Raw genomic sequence first — 15,746 nt, forward strand, 5'->3', positions numbered from 1 at the left:
TCGATTGTACCCCGTTTGGCATAAGGACATTTGGCATGAAGTCTTTTGGCATACTAATCGTTTGGCATAATTAGCAAACATTTCTGACTAGTTCTCAGCAAGCGTGGTATTCTTTTAGAACATAAAGCAGGGATAACAAATGCTGAACGCTTAGATTGTGTTTACATTATTTTGTTTTGACCTAATCTAACTGAAAACAGTTTAAGAAACAGGCAATTAAAAAAATGAAATCCTGAGTAGAGTTTTCAATACAAATATCTACTGTGATTAACCACGCTGAACAAATAAAGATCTTGAAAACTCTAAAAAAACTCAGATCGTAATTTTCCGATTTCTCCAAGAATACTGACCCGATTTGTATGATTTTTTCAAAGTAGCTCCTTATTATCTGGAATTGTATATTACACTTTTTTTAAATTAACTGACCAAAAACAAAATGGCCGCCGAAGACATTTTATATGGAGAATTTCGGTCCCCCAAGTAACATCGGAATATCTTCAAAACTTGATCACCAATTATTAATATCGACACGGTTTCTCAAACTAGAAGAGTTCTTTAAGCCTTTGTAAAAAAAAAATGGTGCACAAAAATCGAGAACTAAAAAAGTTATCGTGATTTGAATATTTTTAGCGACTTGCTAGCTGACTGACACTGGCTTGCAGTAAAGGCGCATATACTGCTTAATAAATGCTGTTTCCAATGCTTACTAATAACCTAGGTGGTGAAAGAATTTGCCCATTTCTTTTTTTGGCCAACATTGGGCCACTGTACACCGTGTACTACTTCCGCTTCCTCTACAACTAAATCTTGCGTTTATTATTACACAGGCGCATCTGCAGAGATCAATTTTCTCTTTGGATTAGTACACGCAATTCAATCAATTTTCATAACACTTTACGATGCAGAATTATAAAGAACGATGTGTAGTTTCTAGTTGATCAAAAATAGCAGTCAAAAACAGTCGCCCAGCCAAGTTTTTACCCAAAGAGAAAATCTACGAAGACAAATCGATCATTGCAGTTATGCCCTGTTACTGAACGCGAGAAATGATTTATTTTGAAAATCGAAGAATAAAATTGTTATTTTATCCGCAATGCAATTTTATCCATTGATATGTAACACAGAGTAACAAAAATGAAATTTTTGCGTTTCTCAAGGATCAAATTTTGTGTCTCTAGTAGATTTTGGGTCGCTGAATCTTATACCGTTCTCAGAAATGTTCCAGCACGTCACAATTTTTAGCTACAGGCCACCAAAGTTGCATGAAACACTGGTTTTATTGATGTTCACATAAAATTTGTAGTATGATTTATCAAACTTTTTTGTGATATAATCTACAATAAAATTTAGTTAAAATCGATTTTTCAACATGCTTGCAGTCCTCATATAAAATTCTTCGTTCCTCTTGTATGGCAAAATACAATACGTTTCAGAACCACCAAAAAATAACATTTTACCATCGAAAGTATTATGAACTTTGTTGATAATTATTGTTTTATACATGAAGTTTGAATTGGCACGGTAAATGGCTGGGCATGGCGTACCATTGGTACCTCTCGTACCTACAGGAATAAAATAGACCCCATTGTGTGGTCCTTAGCCTTTTGCCCAGCAACTCGTATCCCTACCACCTCGTTGTACTGGCCGGGGTACGAGTAACCTTGGGGAAGATCGGGTAACCAACCAAACCCCGGTGGGAACTTTGGTCGTATGCTGACAGGGAAGGGGGGGGGGGTTTCTTTTGCTTTTGCATTTGCAAACCTTGAGTGTCTGTACTCCATGTTAAGATCGGCTCACAACAGCGCTTGTTCCCCATGTCAGGGGCGGCTGATCATCGTCCGAGTACCAGAGAAGGACTCTAAGCTAAACTGTGCACTATGGCCCTCCGAACATTTAGGGCGAATGGTCCTCCGGAAATCAAGGGGGTTGGTGTCAGGCCCTGCAAGCCAACCGTAAAAACACATCAGCACAGGAACGTCAACGAGAGAATACGGACCGGAACAATCGTCAAAGAGCACAGCGACGAAAATCGACGAAAAATGCAGGCAGGTTTTGGAGGAGAAGGATGCAGCGCGGGCTGCAATGCTGCAGCAAGGAACGCGACAGAACGTGCAGCGATACAAAAGAAAACTAAAGCAGCAAACCCGCCTATTCCGGGAAAAAAGCGCCACCTAGTAGAAGCGAAATGTGAAGAAATGGAACAGCTGCATCGTTCACAAGAAACGCGAAAGTTCTACGAGAAGCTTAACGCATCCCGAAAAGGCTTCGTGCCGCGAGCGGAAATGTGTAGGGATAAGGACTGAAGCATCTTGACGGACGGACGTGAGGTGATTGAAAGGTGGAAGCAGCACTACGATGAACATCTGAATGACACGGAGAACACAGGTGCAGAGGGTCACGACAGCGGAGGAAGTGACTACGTCAGCACGGCGGATGAAGGAAACCAACCTGCCCCCACACTGAGGGAAGTTAAGGATGCCATCAACCAGCCCGGAGAGGACGGCCGCCTGTCGGCACCGGCTGATTGTCAGAATCTGGGAAACGGAACAGCTGCCGGAGGAGTGGAAGCAAGAGGTCATATGCCCCATCTTTAAGAAAGGCGACAAACTGGAATGTGAAAACTATCGTGCGATCACTATCCTGAATGCCACCTACAAAGTGCTATCCCAGATTATCATCCGTCGTCTATCACCAATAGCAAATGAGATTGTGGGAAGTTATCAAGCTGGTTTCATCAACGGACCAAATCTTCACTGTACGGCAAATCCTCCAGAAATGCCGTGAATATCAAGTCCCAACGCATCACCTGTTCATCGATTTTAAAGCAGCTTACGAGCTATGGAAATCATGGACGAGTACATCTTTCCCGGGATGCTCACAAGACTAATAAGAGCAACGATGGACGGTGTGCAGAATAGCATGAAGATATCGGGCGAACATTCCAGTTCGTTCGATTCCCGCCGGGGACTTCGACAGGGTGATGGACTTTCGTGCCTGCTGTTCAACATCGGGCTAGAAGGTGTCATGCGGAGAGCCGGGTTCAATAACCGAGGTACGATTTTTACAAGATCCAGCCAATTTGTTTGCTTCGCAGATGATATGGATATTGTCGGCCGAACATTTGGAACGGTAGCAGACTTGTTCTTCTTCTTCTTTCTGGCGTTACGTCCCCACTGGGACAGAGCCTGCTTCTCAGCTTAGTGTTCTTATGAGCACTTCCACAGTTATTAACTGAGAGCTGCCAATGACCATTTTTGCATGTGTATATCGTGTGGCAGGTACGAAGATACTCTATGCCCTGGGAAGTCGAGAAAATTTCCAACCCGAAAAGATCCTCGACCGGTGGGATTCGAACCCACGACCCTCAGCTTGGTCATGCTGAATAGCTGCGCGTTTACCGCTACGGCTATCTGGGCCCCATAAGACTTGTACACCTGCCTGAAACGTGAAGCGACAAAAGTCGGCCTGGTGGTGAATGCGTCAAAAACAAAGTAGGGGAAATCAGGGTAAAACCGACACTGTGGGTAAGCTCGACATCCTTTGATTTTTCATGTTTTGAGCAGATTTTCATGCAGTTTCCACCACGCTCTATCTTAACTTGTGAAATGTTGTGTTTCGAATGACGTTACAACTGACGCTACCAATAAACTGTCAAAATAAACAACAAAATCATATTGGATAACATAGAAGCAACAGCAGTTGCAATATTTCGCTGTTATTCTTTAACTATTTCGCATGTGAAATTTTTAAAATGTCATTATTTGTTCTGCGTCTACATCATCATTTACTATTATTACGTTGATACAACATGAAGAAGAAATTATTTTTTGGTTTTTCGACAGCTGAAAACGCTATTGAAAAATAAATGTCCACTCGGGGTAAGATCGACACTTTCATTTGGGGTAAAATCGACACCTTTCTTTGCTTCATAATCTAACTAGCGGAAATCTTTCTAATCGGAAGACTATCTCTGTAGTTTAAGTGAGTCTTTATTTCTGAGTTCCAGTGAAGTTCATGGATGGCGAACTTGTTAACATGTAAAATATGACACTATATGGCTTGCCACAAGCTATCATTAAGTTGAAAAAAAACATATATCTATGATATCACGTTTCAACTTATTTGATGGAGCTTGAAGAAATTTTTCTCATTTATAATTGAAGAATTGAAAGAATTTGAAATATTTTCACATAAATTAATCTTAATGTTTATTTACAAACCATGAGGTTCAACAGTTTTTATTATCTAAAAATAATTACACCTCTGTTTTGTTAAAATAAAACAGTTTTTATTTTTACAACCAATCATTCGCAACAACTTCATCTTCGTAAGCATTCCATGAACACAAATTAATAATATCCATGTGTATTCACCCCAACTTTATAATCTTAGCATGGGAAATTTGTAATTTTCACATATATTTAGAGGATCTTTGGCCTCTCATCGATAATTTACGTAATATGTGAATAATCCTTTGGAGAAAGGGGTCATAAATGTCGAAAGTCATGTTTAAAGCATTCTTTTAAATACGCATTGTGATGGTGATGTTCACAACGTATAAATTCTACTCAAAGTGGATGTGTCGGTTTTACCCCAACAGGGTGTCGATCTTACCCGCACTCTCAATTGTCTCACCTAAAAATGATGAAATATCAATTTGATTTAAATCAATATATAACCTTTATATACCATCCAGCGATCGCAAGGATTAATAGATTTATAACCAATATGTGATTCTACAACAATTTTAGGTTCGTTTAACAAGCGAAAGTACACAAATTTTATCAATAAGCTTAGGGTGTCGGTTTTACCCCGAATTCCCCTACATGCTGGTAGGCGGAACCGAGCGCGACAGAATCCGCCTAGGAAGCAGTGTTACGATAGACGGGGATACTTTTGAGGTGGTTGATGAGTTCGTCTACCTCGGATCCTTGTTAACGGCTGATTGAGACAAAAACGTGTTTTGCAGTGTAACTTGATAATCTTACCAATCTCCTTCTTCTTCTTCCTGGCATTACGCCCTCACTGGGACAGTGCCTGCTTCTCAGCTTAATATTCAATGAGCACCATTAGCATAATTTGAACTCAGCTCTAGAGAGGGCTTGACCCATTTCATGAAACAAAATCTCTTGAGCAAGGTGTGTACTTAGCATGAGGGTTTGAATTTCCTAGGAAGGGCTTGAACTTTTCTAGGGAGAGCTAAGACCCCCCTGTATTAACGCCAATGACGCGCCAACGCGCACTTCCACAGTTATTAACTGAGAGCTTTCTTGGCCATAGTACGATTATACTATATGCCCAAAAAAGTCATGGAAATTTTCATTACGAAAAGGTCCTGGACCGACCGGGAATCGAACCCAGACGCCTTCAACATGACTTTACTTTGTAGTCGCGGACTCTAACCACTCGACTAAGCAAGGCCCCATAGTCTTACCATGTGATCTCCGATTTCGTTGATTCATGATTTCCAGCAATCTAAACAAGATGTTAAAAAAAAAGAAAAAGGTAATATGATAACGACTAAGTGTCTAAAAATATGAGCTTCAGAGACCTCATGCCTGAAAAGCGAAACAAAAATAGAGATTAAAACGGTTTTTAGTTTCAATGTGGATTGCTCAGAGAATCTAACAAGAAATTTCTTAAAGCGTATTCCTTAAAGTTTCGGTGAAGATTCCTCGTGACGTTGTGTCGAAACATGTTACATGTGTTCATTGATTTTCTTCAGAAATCCTTGAAGTTCCCTTCAGCTATTGATTCGAATATTTCGTTGAGCGGAGTTTCCAACTTTCTAAGGCGATTTTTCTAGTATTTTTATTCGACATACCTTGAAAAAAGCAACCAGATTATTTTCTATTATTAGAAATGCTTCCCTCAAAGAATTTAAAAAAAATCTCCAGAAATTTGTCCAAGGTGATTCCAAGGAAATTTTTCAAAAATAATTTGCTGGGAATTTCTGAAAAAAATTAGATAGTCTGAAACGAAATCCTAAAGATATCATTGATCATCACTGAAATTTATCAAAGATCTCCGAATTTCCCTGGTAAATCTCGAGAAGATGTCTTGGTGAAAATTAATGTATCATTTTGTAGTTTAAAATGTATCATTTTGTAGTTATTTAGTAATTGATGAAAAAGGAAAATATACCAAGCTAACTCAAGGAATATTTGGAAAACTCAAAATTTGGTGAGAAATTTATGAGAAAATCATGATTGAGCTTATTGTCAAATTCTCGGAAGAATTCCCAATAAATTTGGTGGAATAATCCCTTTATGGAGCGATTCACGGAATAATCTGTGGGATGATTGCTGTAGAATTGGTTCTGAAAACGACTCAAAGTATATGTAAAAAATTGCATAAATTGAGACCTACAATTCCAGAATAAACCTTTGTTTATTATCCTAGAAGAATTTCTGTAGGGCTATTTTCAAGATATCTCAAAGTTATAACTAATGAAATCATTACAAACATTTTTAAAAGAACGTTCTTTGGAAATGCTGTAAGAATATCTGGAAAAAAATCCTGGGATAATTGCTTGAGGAATCTTTATGACAGCCTTTGTATGTATTGCTGGAGAAAGTTTTGAATAAATCACTAGAAGAATTCGTGAAGATCTTCCAAGAAGAATCTGATGCAATAGTTGCGTAGTAATCTCTGGTGCGTCAAGAATTTTGTCCAAAGTTAATTGCAATGCGAAAAAAGGAAAAAGAGACTTCAGATACTGTTTAAGTTAAAATGAGATATCAAATACTGTTTGATTAAAATTGAGCAATCAAAATTAAAAAAAATTTTCCTAACTGTTTCTAGTCATTCAAATACTTCCAATGCCAACCTAACGGTAAAATGGTTTATAATGTAAAAAGAGCAAATTATTTTGACCTTAAATCAACGTAATCTATTGTATAAATGCCTTTTATACAACTGTCTATGGATGTAAATGATTCATAAAGTCTTAAAACTAATACTACTATGATGCGCCGCATCCTTGAATAAAGGTAAGACTTGTTAAACCGTGAACCAAGAATCTGTCTAGTGTTAATTCGAAAACCCGATTGATCTGCTGTTGGTTTTCTGGCTCTAGCGTTTTCAATTCAAATCTCTCATCAAAGTAAAAATGCACCAAAAAAGGGCTTAACTAATACAAACAACTTTGTAGAAGACCGTTTTCGTTTAATATTTCATTTTAAAGCTCAAAATGCATCTTTCCGCGTAAAACTGATTCCTGGACCACTGTGCGATGTACCATAAGGATAACATGAATTTGTGAATGTATGTTAAGAATAACATCCATGATCCGTCATCCAAGTGTATGGCTTATTTATTTAATGACCCTTCTTTTCTTTGCATTACGTCTTAACTGGAGTAGAGTTTGTTTCAGCTTGCCATGTTACATTTGTATAGAAAGATGAAGATATGAAGATAATTTCTATAATTGTTGTAAAAAAAGGTTATACATTTACCTATTATAACAACAATTATAGAAATTATCTTCATTTTTTGATCTTTATATACAATTTGAAATAAAGACAATAAGATCATAACTCGAATTATATTTTTATCCAACCAGTAAAAGATTACAAGTTTCAACTACTAATAATCCATAAAGAATTACCGATGATTAACGCCAAGATGCAAACTGTTTTCATCTCAAATTGATGATCATTTGCTACGTAATCATAATCCGTCCTGTTTTCCACCTGCTGCTTACGTTAATTGATGAGCGGAAAATGCAGAAAATTAGATGGCTCGTTTTATCGCATAACGTTAAAAATTACTCCGTCAATTTGCAACGATTTTTGCCAATTCTGCTTCACTTGCTCATCCTTTTCAAACCTTCTTCAAAGCAATTTTGATTGGTGGTTAGCTAAATTACTATGGTTGTTTTTCCTACACTTACTGTGCTTTTTCCAATCTCATTAATTGGGAAGAAGCTCCATTTTTTTTCGTTATCAACCCAATAAGACAAGAAGCGAACCTCCCCTAATTGGCTTACGTGAGCTGCGGCTGTTTCTTCAGTTGCCCTACATCAGACAGGAAGTCCAAAGAAATGCTCACGTCTAGGTTTCCGTTCACTTCTCGGTTGAAGCTGTTAATTACCCAAGAGAGAAAGACGAACCCGGGCGGCGAATTTCTCCAGAGACCACCCCGGTCCGAGTTGTCTACACCTGGCTCGTTGACAAGATCGTTATGTGCGCCGCGGAATTTCTGACTTCTCTTAATTCAATTAAATAAATTTGTAACCTAGAGACGTAAAAGTGCAACGGCGATGGACATACGTGTTCCATGTGCAAAAGATCTTCAACACCCGATAGGCCCCCCCTTCCCGTGTGTGACACAGTTGTAATTGAAGTCTGGTTCTTGTTGTCTTGCCGTAACTTGCACGACAACCAACGGTAATTATACGCCTTGAAGCTCCCCAACAGTGCCAGCGCTTGTAGTGTTTGTTGGGGGTAATTAAACAATTATGTTACTTAAGCAGCTCATCACTACTAGGTGTACATTTTATGACATTATTTTCCTATTTGCGAAAAAGTGCCGATGGCATTCTTTTGTTTTTGTTCAAGTGAATAATAAAGTAGTTTCACAACTGTTCAAACAAGTCTAATTTCGTAAAAACCCTAGAGGAAATTTTAGTTTACTAGCAGTTGAATCATATCACCCGAAATGATCTCTTATAGATAGTATCTCTCAAATTACATCATCGATGGGATACTTAATCGAATGGTAAGTGTCGTCAGACATTTATATCCGTACTACTCATGTAACCATAAAGTTTTATATCAGTACTTAAATTAAGCGGATGCATTGCTGTAAACCTAGCATTAAAATAGTTTAAAAGTGGAAATGGACACTCATGCAGATGAAGTAATGCAAAAACGTCGATAAAAGAATTATTCAATTAATAAAGTACATTTCAAACAAGATGTAATGCATTGATAGATTTGTAAAATAGAGTTACTGGTATATCATCTGCCAGCTCTTGAAATTGGTCGAATAAAAGCAATGTCACATCAATATTGTTGATATGCAGTAGAATAACATTTAGTGGTTTTCCCATCTCAGTCCGAAAAACTAATACGATACATGCTATACCGTTATTTCGAGGTGCTTTTCGAAAGACAAATCATGACCAATACTTAGGGGAACTGGGGGTAATTCGATTTGGACGAACGATGTGCTTTAGAATGCTTTTTCCATCCTAGATTGTAAAAAAATGAATAGAAATGCTTCTCTTAATATATTTCATGTGTTTTTTCGCAAGAAATCCGAAAAAATAGTATAAAAACGTTATTCGCTGTTTTCGTTACAATTTTGTGCAATTTTCAAGATAATGTTTAGGTCGAAAAATAAACAACTGTCACTGTCATAGTTTGCGTTACATGCAAAAATATGTTAAATTTGTCCTTAAAAAGATTATCAAACTTTAAATGTTTCACTACGGCGGATATTCCAACTTACCTGCAACATAGATTCATTTTCCAAGTGCAATTTTGTGAAAGCTGTTATGGTTTGTACACCAAAATGCAATAAAACTACTGTATTTCGATAAATAACTTCAGTTCAATTATCCACTTTGCACTTTTTCACCGAAATCGCATGGACGAACACGATTTGAGAGAAATGCTTAACGATCGATTGAGCCACACCACTTTCCAACACAAGTTTTTTCCCGCCCCCGTGGGTGACTTACTTCGCCGGGCACTTATTTTCACTATGGAAAACCTTCGTACTTCTTCACTGAAGGATTTCATTCCAATCACACGCCGTAAAACTTCAATAAATCACCAAATTTTATGAAATTTCCTCAACCGCCGCGTATAATTGAGAATGTAAACAAAGTTCAATCCGTCGTACTGAGAAAAATAAAAGCGTGCGCGCATCAATGTGTGCGCGACGCTCGACGTAAAAATACGGTTCCTTTGATTGTGTTGTATTCACTGTACTGTGAGCAAATGCCATAATAGGGCACTTGCAGCCTTTGTTAAGTGTACCCAACGGACCCCTTTGATTTTGCTGGGAAACGTTTCGTAACGTGTTTTTGGTTTCAAACCGTTACCCAGCAAAATCAAAGGGGCCGTTGGGCACACTTTTGTTTGCTGCAAGCGCCCTATTGTACGGTCAAAAGGAATTGTGTTCATAAATATGTTTGGGCTGAATTTTGATGACGACCTATTAATTTTAAAGGAAATTAGTATATTCCACCATGTTGAAGGAATGGAGGGAGATGCCCGTATACCTATATATTGTAGTAAAGCATTTTGTTATAGCGTTGATATGTTGTGTTTTAACCACTCAATACATCACAGTGAGCCGTAAGTTGTGAGACGAATCTGGAAACTGATTGCGACGGAGTTGAAAACGATACGACGGATTGAGAATACAGTAAGATGCATTTTCTTTGCATTATTTCCAAAAAGAGATCAAGATTTATCAAAATGCTATTGTACAATGCTAAGGCCGTTTTGAGAAAGAATTGTTTGGCATCGGTTTGTTTCAGCATCATTCACTGCAATACTGGGAAAATTACAGTTCTCACTGATCAATGCTTGATACGATGGATACTAGCACATCACCCTATAACGGAATTGTCGCAAAATAAGCGCTACTGGAATCTATACCATGGGCTCAGGATGGGCAACATACATATGTTTACTCAGGGCCTATTCCTTATTTATGGACATGTTCTGTCGAAATCACGAAGATTAAGATGTTGCAAAATGGGTTCAGAACATGAAGCTGAAATGTCCGCTAAGAAGCCTTAGCGGAACCAGTATCAGGTGCATAGGAGTGTCCTCGGTTGACACCTAGTTCATTCTTCATTAATTGACATATTCTTTCGAATTGTGAGACGTCGCACGGTATGTTCTAGACGAAAATCGGAAATGTCCTCAAAGAGGCCCAGACGGAACCTGTATCAGGTGCTATTCGAATTTACGGCTTATTTCTGACATAAAACGATATATCTTCCCAGAGAGGCCCTCGTGCAACCTGTGCCAGGAGCTTTGCAATGGCCACATCTGTTCGTACCGAGTTTTTCTTCTTTTACTGACATGTTATCCCGAATTCATCAAGATTGAGACGTCGTACGGTATGTTTTGGAGATGGAATGAAAATGTCCCTAAGGGGGCCCTGCCGGAACCAGCCACCGTGTTCCGGAATGGTCCACCGTTTTACATAAAAACTTCAGTGTTGTAACTGCAATAAGTAAAAATATAATCACATTTTCCAAATTTGGCACACCCGTGACCCCAATACAACCCGGAATATCTGCAGCTTGGTCCCGAATTCAGCAATGAAAAAATAACTGGTTCCTTCCTAAAATCAACTGAGTGTGATTTCAAAAAATCGAATAGAAATTCACGATATGGCAGCAATTTGAAAATGCCTTGATGGAGGTCGGGTACGTAAAGGTTAATCAATTGAGTATGAACAATTTTCCTTCACCTGACATACAAGTTGATTTTTCCAAAGTTGGGATATTGCCTGCCCCAACTTGCTGTCTCTTTTTCGACATAAATGGTTGGTTCGTTCGTAATAATGGACCCTTTTGATCCCTTCTTTTCATGTTTCAACGTTTTGTCTTTCGACATTTTAGTATGGGAAACATTTCAGACGAAATGTTTCAATATTTTCCAGTCTAAATTTTCCTCTTTTAAGGCTCGTTTAAATAAGTATTTCAATAGATATCAATAAAAGTTACCGCTTTTGACGTCTTTTCAACGGCTTGATGAATCCAGTTAATATTTTAACCTTTTAATGTATAATTTTCACGAGCAATCCAGAATTTCAATCAAAATGTTCAGAATATAAGGCAAAAGTAAGGATGCATCTGGAATAAGAATTATAAAAATGCCGGATTTTTAATTAAGTTATAATTATTGAAGCTGCGGAATCGAAATCTTTACCCACCATTCGATAGTATAGCGTATTCAAGGCTTGATAAAGCTGAATAACACTGTTCGACAAAAAAAAGTCGATCTGAATGCACAGAGACCGGACAACTCGGGCTTGACAGTATAAAAATAAACAAAAATAATGGCGTTTTCAGAATGTACGTGTCTGCCCCAGGTCATTTTTAAAATATACTTGAACTTTTTGCATTTTTTATTTAAAAATCTAATCTGATCAATAAACCGACACAGTGTTTTATATTCAGGACAGCGGAATTCATGTACCATATAATGTTTTAAACATTAAGTCCAATATGAAGAGTTGTAATAAGATTTGCAGGAAGCCCTCCCCCCTTTTTTTGCACCCTCCCCATTTTTAAAGTATCGCAAATGATGGAATATTTGATATACAGGGGGTTGTCAAAATAACTGGGACAGGCAAAAATTGGGCCAACTTTGGAATGCTGTAACTTTGACAAAAATTGACCGATTTCAATTCTTTAAGAAGTAATGGACAGTTCAACTAATCTAGTTTTGAGGTGCATCCACGGAGATGAACTATGACCACCGGATACTGGTGATAATCCGGATTTCCGGAAGCATGTCTTATGCAGTAAAATTATGACATGTTTTTAGCAAAGGTCTCAGCTAAAAATTCAAAATTTTATTACACATGAAGATAGAAGATCGAATTCTGAAGCGATTGGTGCGCCAAGTATTAAGATCGATCTAGAAACAACCAAGATATGGCCATTTCCCCGGAATCGGTGCCGGTAGTGGATCCGAATTGGGATCAAACAATTTATTCACTCAAAATATGTCGCGCAATATTGTTTTCTCCTTAGCTTATCATAAAATACCCTATTATAAATTGAGAAAGAGTCTTGTACAGATTTGGCCACTCATGGCGCCGCCAAGTGCCCGGGGGAACCTTGCATAGGGGACATTTCGATTTCGACACCAAAGCATATCATGCGACGGCTCATTCTTCATGTCTTGTCGTAAATAGGGCAACTGTAGACTCAAAACGGATAGTTGACTACAGTGACTACTTCCGGGACCACCGGATGTCCCCGAGGGAACCTGTAATTAGGGACAATTGAAATTGAACTCCAAATTGAAGCCAAATCTGTACAAGACTCTTTTTTAATTTATAATAGGATATTTTATGATAAGCTAGGGAGAAAACAATATTGCGCGACATATTTTGAGTGAATAAATTGTTTGATCCCAATTCGGATCCACTACCGGCACCGATTCCGGGGAAATGGCCATATCTTGGTTGTTTCTGGATCGATCTTAATACTAGGCGCACCAATCGCTTCAGAATTTGATCTTCTATCTTCATGTGTAGTAAAATTTTGAATTTTTAGCCGAGACCTTTACTTAAAACATGTCATAATTTTACTGCATAAGACATGCTTCCGGTAATCCGGATTATCACCGGTATCCGGTGGTCATAGTTCATCTCCGTGGATGCACCTCAAAACTAGATTAGTTGACCCGTCCATTACTTCTTAAAGAATTGAAATCGGTCAATTTTTGTCAAAGTTACAGCATTCCAAAGTTGGCCCAATTTTTGCCTGTCCCAGTTATTTTGACAACCCCCTGTATATCAAATATTCCATCATTTGCGATACTTTGAAAATGGGCAGGGTGCAAAAAAAGAGGGAGGGCTTCCTGCAAATCTTATTACAACTCTTCATATTGGACTTAACGTTTTAAACATTATATGGCACATGAATTCCGCTGTCCTGAATATAAAACACTGTGTCGGTTTATTGATTAGATTAGATTTTTAAATAAAAAAATGCAAAAAGTTCAAGTATATTTTAAAAATGACCTGGGGCAGACACGAACATTCTGAAAACGCCATTATTTTTGTTTATTTTTATACTTTCAAGCCCGGGTTGTCCGGTCTCTGTGCATTCAGATCGACTTTTTTTGTCGAACAGTGTAATGATTCAGAATGTTTTTTGTTATATAATTTACTAATAGAAATATTAGTAGTAGAACGCTAATGGCATAGTTGTCACAAAACTGATTTCAATTTTTATTACCTTTAACTATGGTTTTTCATTGTTTGTTCTATACCATGATGCTGTTTTGGTTCTTAAAATTAATCTGACACTTTGAGGCCCGGCACTCAAGCTGTCAGTTCGTGGCAAACTAGATGTTGGTAACACGAACAGCAGCGACATTAGCATTCTTAGGTTAATGCTTCTACTAATTTACTACAGGTCCCGGCAAACTTCTTCTTGCCATCAAGTAGGCTGTTGAAAAATGCTATGGTTCGTTCCTGAGAGAGAGGAGACAGTTCACTGATAACTGGCTTGTTTTCTTGCCTTCTTTGATTTCTTCTTCTCATGTTTGGGTTGTGAACAATGGTTCGGAGAGAACAAACTGGGTCAAAACTATTTTCACATCCCATTAGTTATCAAAAAGATCACAAATTTGAAAATTTCCAACAGCAATTTGAGTCCAATCGAAAATAATTAAATAATCAACGATTTTATATGCGAGAGCACAGGAAAACAACTTGAATTTTCAATCACATCCAGTTTTAGTTTGGCCAAATTTTGACGGTTTTTCACGCGCTGCCCTTCGAATGTGCGGTTTTCCAGTAACAGTTGATGACAGGTTTCCTTGACTTTTGGGAGCTCGCAATCTAAGCCAGCTGTCTCCTCTCTCTCAGGTTCGTTCCATTCAAAATGCCAATTCCGTTCATTCTCATGTTTCCGACTTTCCCGGTACATATCCTAGGATTTTTATACAAGCAAACATGTCGGAACCCGTGATAAACAAAACGGAGAAAGAATCATTCATATCCGCTGACCCGTTCGTAAATCATTTCGTGACATACAAACACCATTGTATTGGTTTTCCAACTAACAGTTTGGACTCCAACATGAGCATACGACCACTCATCAACTTTTACGGGTAACGCATTTAATTGGCATGATTTTATGACTAAAACTTTTTAATGCATTGTTACACCAATTCAAAGTAATCTGTCAAATCGCACTCTTTAGATGAGTTATCAGAATTTCATGTCTTTCAGATTTCCTGTATGAGCTGGTGTTCCTCAAGGCAATGTTCTGGGAGCAATCTTTTCAAATATGCCCCTACCTTGCTCTTACATTGTTTATCCGAAGTTGCCACATACTTTCTTATGTTCTTCTTCTTCTTCTTCTTCTTTTTCTTGGCATTACCGTCACCACTGGGACAGAGCCGGCTTCTCATATTAGTATTCTTATGAGCACTTCCACAGTTATTAACTGAGAGCTTTCTTTGCCAAAGTTGCCATTTCCGCATTCGTATATAGTGTGGCAGGTACGATGATACTCTATGCCCAGGAAAGTCAAGGAAATTTCCATTACGAAAAGATACTGGACCGACCGGGAATCGAACCTTCAGCATGGCTCTGCTTTGTGGCCGCGGACTCTGACCACTTGGCTGAGGAAGGCCCCACTTTCTTATGTTACACCACTTAATTATTGATAGGAGCGATTAATTTGATTTAAAATGGTCTTGTCAAATAATGGCAACGAAATTACGAAGTAAGGAACTTTGTACTAATTAGAATGTGTCGACCAACAATAGTCTACAATCAGTTGAAATGCTCGGAACATTCTAAATCTGTACGCTAAAAGTAAGACCATATTTTGTGAGCAATGGCAAATATTGATTGTGCTCTAATGACTTCAATTTTTCTGGTGTGAAATAATAATTTATACAATAAAGAAGAGAACGCCTATCATACTTTTAATGCATCAGTATTCAAATCAGCTGTTTGATAAATCTTCATCAGGTGCCAAAGTGACAGCGGAAGGGTAACGTAGGCAGCAGAGTAATTTA

The sequence above is a fragment of the Aedes aegypti genome, chromosome 2, assembly GCF_002204515.2.
Source record: "Aedes aegypti strain LVP_AGWG chromosome 2, AaegL5.0 Primary Assembly, whole genome shotgun sequence".
NCBI lineage: Eukaryota > Metazoa > Arthropoda > Insecta > Diptera > Culicidae > Aedes > Aedes aegypti.